Raw genomic sequence first — 8,205 nt, 5'->3', positions numbered from 1 at the left:
CAACAGTCGTACTCCTTTAGAGCTACGCTTTTAGCATCCAACCGCGCAACAACAACCAATTCGCGCAACCAAATCACGCGTGAATGCCAGGATCAGTCGCCGTGAATTAGTCCTGCGCGCTCTGCCTAGAGGTGGCGTAAATATGGTGGTAGTGGTTCCGAAGAAAGAAAAAGGCACTAATTTCTGCAGCCCAATCGGGAGCGCGGCTGCTAGGCGCCGAAATATGGCGGCTCGTTTAAGCCGCGCAAGCGCTGCCGCGGCGGCAAGGGGAATCAGCATATACGTCACGACAAGTGGCCGGTGCTGGGGCGGGGCGCGTAGAGCGGCAAGACGAAAGAATCGCCAAATACTTGCAGCGGCGCACGGACGCGGCCATGTTTGATCACATGATCGTCACTGGGTTTTGGCCAGCGAAGCTAGGGTGGCTAGCGAAGCGGCCGTGGCCGTACCACACAAACTCGTTGCAGTAGGGTACATTTAAGCAAGTCACATGCTTGGGCAGCAAAATTTGTTATTTAATCGCCTAAAAGTCAACAAGGTTGAGGCATTTCGTTTGTTTGACACGTACTGTGCCACAGCGTTAGGTGATATGTTTATTGTACTTCGCATTTATGGCGTATTAGAATCAAGGGTAGACTTCAATGCACATTAAAAAAACACGCATCTCCACGAAGAGAATCATGACGAGTGGGCGAAGCTCATGGTTATCGTATGAGTAACCGTACGCTACCCGGGCGTTGCGTTTAATTGTTGCATGAGTAAGCGCCAGTAGCTGTGGTTACAAATCGACATGACAGCACCCATGCAGACGCAACCATCCGCTTCGATCCGAATTCGCGCTTGCTATTTGTCCACTGTCCTGACATCCTTAAATAAATGTTGAAATCGTCTATCGCTTTGTGTCATCTCACGCTAGGGACAACGCATCAGGTATGTTTTGTCTTTATTATTGAGATCAGCTCCGTTTATTTAGTCACGCCTGCTAAGCCTTGTCTCCGAAGATTTCAGAATAGATCTTGGAAACACTGCAAAATACCGACGAATACATTGCTCTCGGAGCTTCAGGACGCAAAGATTAAGCAAATAAAAGCGTAGGTTTCGCACTGACGGGTCACAAAGCGCACGACGACGACGTGATAAATTCGACGCAGAAGGAACCCGCATCGACGGGTGCCTCCATATTGACTTTTTTTTTTTTTTTCCAGCGCTGCCGTCTGCTCGCTTCTACCAATGCCTCCTTGACTAGATGCCCGCCGCGCCGCTCGCTTTCCCATTGCGGTAGCGGTTCCCTCAGTTCCCCGCAAATCCGTGAGGCAGCGCTCGTAGCCTGACCGAGGCAAAAATTAAAGGTGAAAGTGAACGCTCGATGACAGAGATTCGCGAAAAGAAGAAGGCCGCGCCTAGGATATTTTGGAGCCACCTAAAAGCGCTGGGTAGGAAGTCTGTCACAATGCAACAACGTTTGGTAGATGAAGGAGGAAATCAATTGGAAGGGTATGAAGCGCTAGGTTACATCCGAAAGATAACAGCCCATTCGTTTAAAAAGTCGCCCAGGGGATTCCCCCGGTGAGTAAAAGTACGCAAAGGAATGCAACCGACGAAGATGTAGTACTAGAGAATTTCAATTGGAAGAAGGCCGAAGGAAAAATTCCTAAGCGCACTACTCCGGGCTTAGATGGGGTTCCCGTCAGCCTCATTAACGAACTCGGACATAAAACTAAAGAAGCACTGCTGAAAGCCGTAGAAAAGTGCTTACAGGAGAGGGAAATACCAGACAGTTGGCGAAAAAGTAGAATGAACTTAATCTATAAAGGCAGGGGAGAAAAGGATAACATTCGCTCGTATAAACCGCTAACCATTACATCGGTGCTATACAGGTTGGCGATGCAGGCAGTAAAATTAAAAATAGAAGCGTGGGTAGAACAAAATGATATTTTGGGAGAACTTCAGAATGGATTTCGAATCGACAGACGGTTAGACGATAATCTGTTTGTTCTTACCCAGTGTATAGAAATATCGAAAATAGAAAACAGGCCCTTATACGTAGCTTATCTAGATATCACCGGGGCATATGACAACGTTAATCAGGAAATTTTGTGGGATATATTGAAAGAAGTGGGCATAGGGGACGACTGTATACAGCTTTTGAGGGAAATATACCGAGAAAATACAGGTTGTATAGAATGGGAAGGAATAAGTAGCAAGGACAGCGTTGAAATTAGCAAGGGGCTGAGACAGGGATGTCCTTTGTCCCCGCTGTTATTCATGCTGTACATGGTGAGGATGGAAAAAGCGCTAGAAGCTAGCAACATTGGATTTAATTTGTCACACAAACAGGTCGGCACGATGGTTGAGCAGAGGCTTCCAGGTCTATTTTATGCTGATGATATTGTTACGGGGATTATTTATTCGGCAAGCACTGGTCGAGCTAACACTGCACACAGGGCACAGGAACGCAGGTCAAAGGCAGCTCCAGACTCTGCCCCACAGCAGCAACGTCGTCGTCGTCTTCATCCATCCGGTATCAATGCGGCGCCCGTGCCAGAGTGACCTTTCCATACCCGTGACATTACCCCGGTCGGCAAAGCGCCGTCCCGGTGCCTGTTATGGTTAGAAGGGCGTGCACTGTGCACTGTGTGCAGTGTTAGCTCGACCAGTGCTTGCCGAATAAATAATCCCCGTAACAATATTGTCTTATTTGCGGACAGTCAAGATGATATAAAGGGACTGGCAGATATATGCGGAAAGGAATGTGAGGCTCTAGGACTAGGATTTAGTGCATCAAAATGTGGATTGATGGTATTCAATGATCACGAAGACCATGCGGTCATAATACAGGGCCAAAAAATACCGAGGGTAAGCGAGTACAAGTACCTCGGAGTATGGGTAAATGAGGGGGACAGATATATGGAGGTACAAGAGAAAGCATCGGTAGCAAAGGGAAAGAGGAATGCTGCAATTATGAAGCACAGAGCTTTACGGGGATACAATAGGTACGAGGTGCTTCGAGGGCTGTGGAAGGGTGTGATGGTCCCGGGGCTTACATTTGGGAACTCAGTGGTGTGCATGAAGTCAGAGGTACAATCAGGAATGGATAAAGGACGGTGGGCCGCCTCGCGTTGGGCGCTCACGGGAAGACGACAAATGAGGCTGTAAAGGGTGATATGGGATGGACAGGCTTTGAAGTGAGGGAAGCTCAGAGCAAATTATGAGATTCGAAGAGAGGCTGGGGAAAATGAAGAAGAGTAGATGGGCATAGAAGGTTTTCAGGTATTTGTATAGAAAAAGCGCTGACACGCAGTGGAGAAAAAGAACTAGGAGGCTCACCAGTAAATATACGGCTAGCAGTGCGGGCGATATGGCAACAAGGAGCATTAAGCGGAAGGTCAGAATGGTGGAGAGGACTTCTAGATAGCACCGGCTACTCCTTTTCACTGATGATAGAATATGTGAAAAGCACAGCAATGAAAAAAAAAATATTTCATAAAGAACAGCTAGGCAAAACAAGTTATTCACAATGGTGTATACGTTTCATATATCGGCCTGATACCGCACGCATGCGATGAGAGCCATGCATGCATATGCGACATATATCGGTTGAGGATGGCCTAGATCCATCACCACGATGTGTTCGGTAGGTACCGGGAACTCCACTGATCGGATGAGAAAATAAGCAATCTGCGTCGCTGCGCCTAGTACACACATACTGTGCTCCAAGTAGGGAGGCCGGCTGTCGGCGTGACGCTCGTTCGCGTGGTGGCTCGATCGCCACATGCATTTGTTTAAAACAAGCAATAATAATAATTATTCGGTGACTATCACGGAATATTGGAGCTAAACTTTTTCTAAGGCACCTTTTGGGAAAAGCTGGCTGAACCACAAAACAAGGCCCAAACAGCAGTTCATATGAATATATAGCACGCTAGCTGTTCCGATCATGTCTCAAACTTCGTCGTCCAAAAAGAACCAGCTTCGTAAACTAATGCGCTTGATACGCCAGCAAGGTTAACACAAAGATGAAACCTAATGCACTGTGCGGCTATGCCTGCGCAGTGATCTCATTGAGCTGAAACAAAACGCGTATAACGCAGTGACTATATTCTGTGGTCCAGACCACAGAATAGAGTGCAGCTTTATTCTGTGAACCAGACCACAGAATAGAGTGCAGCTTTATTCTGTGGACCACACAATAAACTTGCGCGCTGTGGGCTGTGCAGAAATGTTCTGTAGCCCAGGCAGCCCACCTCTCTTGACGACGGTTTTCTGTCACGAATTGCGGGGGTTCATTCTGTAGTCTGGTCCACAGAACAGGCACTGTTAATGCCCTCAGAAGGAACTGAACCCACCCCATGAAGACTTCGATTTGCCAACGCTCGAGCTCCCTTGACGACAGCTTCTCATATGTAATCGCCGTTTTGTGAATCACAATTGAAGACGCGTATCATGTATGCGTGAAAGATTCCAATGTTTTGACATATGCCAGTATTGATATCAGCCGCAGATAAACTTGTTATTGTGAACGAAAGCAGCAAAACGAAGGCGTATAATGATAACAAATGACAGCGGTTCTAAAATTTCGTGCACCTGATCTATCGCGTGCGGAACACTAAAGTCATTTTCACCACAGTACGTTTGTGTAATGTGAAAAAGTGCACTAACATTTGCACGGGAGACTCGAATTTTGGGCCATCCTTCTGAATGGGCGCGGCCATAAATCACCCGTAAAAGAACGCTAACGCCACCGCGAAAAGAAAACAATAATAACAAATGACAGCGTGTATAAAATTTTCTGGCCTTGATCCATCGAGTACGCAACGCTTAAGCCACTTTCGCCGCAGTACACCTGTGTCAAGCAAAAAAAAACGCAATAAGATTGGCGACAACCTACTAGTTGTCACTGGACACAGCACACTTTGTCACTTAATTAGATACACTTGCACGCGCCGTATAATTGCGAGTACTTGTATGATCGTGAACGTCTGAAAACTTTACAGAAACAGCTAAAGTAGCCCCTTGCCAATCTCAGTGCACTTTTTTTGCACGACACTAATGCACTGCGGTGAAAGTGACTGAAGTGTGTCCTGACGCGAGAGATCAGGGCCAGGAGGGCCAGAGTATTTTAGTAGTGTCGCCCTTTGTCGTTATGATCCCCTTCTCGCGGTGGCGTTGACACTGTTCTTAAGGAGATCTGTGGCTGGGTTCGCACAATCGGGGGGATCGCTCAAAATTTGAGTCTCCCGTGCAGATCTTAGTGCACATTTTCTGTTTGCATGACACAAATGTACTGTGGTGAAAGTGACTTAAGTGTTCCGCACTTGATGGATCAGGCCCAGAAATTTTTAGAACCGCTGTCATTTGTTATTATACCCCTTCTTTTTGCTCCTTCAATTCACGACAAGTTTACCTGCTTTGGCATGTCAGACCAGCAAGCATGCCAAAGGTGGGCTTCGCCTTCGTATTTCGAACCTTTCACGCGTAAGCGTCTTCCATCTCGCGTACTATGCCCGGAAATGGCCTCCTTGGTCCGGACTTATTCACAAAGCTGCGAGCGCATATTGCGATTCGCGAGAGAAGCTTTCAAGAGAGGAGGGTGCAGTGCTTATTCTGTGAATTAGACCACAGAATAAACCCTACCAATTTGTGAGAGAAACCCGTCGTCAAGAGAGGTGGGCTGTTTGGCAGCGATGTCTGGTGTGCACGGTCCACAGCACAAGTAGAGCTCTTTGGTGTGGTCCACAAATTAAAGCAATTTATTTTGTGGTCTAGTTCACAGAACAAAGCTGCAGTTTACCCTGTGGTCTGGTCCACAGAATAGATTGGGACTCTATTTGGTCTGGTGCGCAGAAACCGTCGTCAAGAGAGTGGGCTGATTGGGCTACAGAACATTTCTGCAGAGCCCACAGCGCGCAAGTTTATCGTGTGGTCCACAGAATAAAGCTGCACTCTATTCTTTGGTCTGGTCCACAGAATAAAGCTGCACTCTGTTCTGTGGTCTGAACCACAGAATAGTCACTGCGGAAACAAAACTGATTCCATTCCCCTTTCTTGCGAACTGCGTGCCCCTTAGTCAAAAAGTGGCCCCTCCCAAAGAAAGCAGCAAGTCAGGGGCGTAGCCAAGGGGGGGGTTGGGGGGGGTTGAACCCCCCCCCTGAAATTTTTCAGTTTTGCTTGCGTATATAGGCACGCACACATACAAACGCACGCACGAACATACATAAAGTATGGTTGAACCCCCCCCCCCCGAAAAAAATTTCTGGCTACGCCCCTGCAGCAAGTATGCACCTTAATTCGTGCGTCCATTAAATCAAGCCACCTGCATTTCCATAGTTAAATCGCATGATCAACGTCTCGCACGCGGCACAGCCACGGGACTAGCCGACTAGGCTAGGTCATCGCCTCCTATATTAAAGATGCCTGAGGAATGGCTCGAGCTCCCAGCGGAGCCGGCCTGCCTTCAGTTTTGGACAAGCTCCGAGCGGTGGCGCTCGCGACCGACACTATTATCACGGCGGCGGGCTTAGTGTGTGCTTCGTTATCCATCCTTCTTGATCTTTTTTTTTCTTTTTTTCTCTTCTTTTCTTGTTTTTTTTTTTACCCGGCTTCAAAGAGAACAGCCACCTATCATCATCATCATTTTTGAGATCGGCAACTTTGCACGGTTGTTTCGGAGGCTATGCCAAATGTCAAAACTACGGGAGCGGCCGCCACATGTGGCGCTAGCGACCGACACTAGTGGAAAGGAGGAAAAGGAGAGGGTTTGGCAGCTGGTTTTTTGGTGATGCGGCAGGCATCTGAGGCGATGGCTAGGTACATCTCGCTTGGAATTTCCTAGGGACAGCACCAAAAAGTGGTCTGGCAACGCGGGCATGTTTTGGTAGTGACTTTTTTGCTTTTTAGTCGCTCCCATGCTAGGGTTATAGTACGGTCCCTAGAATATACTGGCTAGTCTGCCGTCTCCGCTCTCCGCCGCGTCCTCTCGGGGATGCCTGCGGCGGTGGCGCTGCGCGCAATCGGAGTTCCTTGAGCAGACGCCCCGCCCGGGACTCTCGCTTACGGGTGGGCTGGCGGAGCCGTTTACAACCGCGCTCTCGCGTTTGCTTACCTTTTCACGTCGAAGGCCTGCGGTGTTTGCTTTTATTACAGAACGTGACATTGAGTACAGATAAGTAAGGAATACCTTAGCGCTAGTTAAAGTTGCAGAAGAGCACGAAGTCTGGCGTCACACAAGTTTCCCAGTGATGACCACCATCCCTCAGTGCACCCGTCCTGCCAGGGGCGTAGCCAGGGGGGGGGGGTTCAACCCCCCCCCCGAAATTTTTCAGTTTTGCTTGCGTTTATATACACGAGCACATACAAACGCACGCACGAACATACATAAAGTATGGTTGAACACCCCCCCGAAAAAAATTTCTGGCTACGCCCCTGCGTCCTGCTTATCACTTCACGAGACAGAATTGAGAGCATCAGAATTTTTAATCTTTATTGGTTCCTTGGCATGGGTTTCGTCAGCGTCATTTAATTGCATCTTCTCGTCTTTAGCAGCTTAATTCTTTGCCGCTTTACTTCTCTTTCGCTGTTCAGTGATTTCGTGAAGAAGCGGAATCTAAGTAAAATGCAGAACTTCATGGAGGCTTTTTGTGATGAAATTTGAATGTCCTTCACATCTCAGATGAGGCAAATTTGTTTTTTCAAGAAAGCGCTGAAATCCACAACGCTCAATTTTTAATAAAGCTTTGAGAATTGGCTCCACGGGGCCACAAGCTTTCTCGACTTTGTCGGAATACAAAAATAAACTCCTAATGACTTAATTCATCGCCGAAAAGTTGAAAAGGGTGCCATCCTTAATTTTTCAAATGCATTGGGATGGATATATGAGCATTCGTGATGCTTGGCATCACCTTTAGCGTCACACTTGGACAGCCTGGAAGGAATGAAACCATCTGTTTCTGCTTTCTCACGTGAAGCCATTGTACAGTGACGAATCCTCGATCGTCGCTTGTTGGAGGGACACTTTAGGCTCTTTTTCGGTGGTCTAAAGCGTATAAAAATAGTATTTCTATTTTTATAGTTTCATGAGGACATGTGCTCGCTACCCGCTTGCGAAAGGGAAACCGATACCAACAACCTAAACGTGAATAGCCGAAAGGCGAAAAGCAGCGCGAGTCTGTCATGTGTGTTCTCCGTTTTGGAAATGTAACCGATTTC

Source organism: Rhipicephalus sanguineus, chromosome 5, assembly GCF_013339695.2.
Source record: "Rhipicephalus sanguineus isolate Rsan-2018 chromosome 5, BIME_Rsan_1.4, whole genome shotgun sequence".
NCBI classification, from domain to species: domain Eukaryota; kingdom Metazoa; phylum Arthropoda; class Arachnida; order Ixodida; family Ixodidae; genus Rhipicephalus; species Rhipicephalus sanguineus.
Note: the sequence above shows the minus strand (reverse complement) of the source record.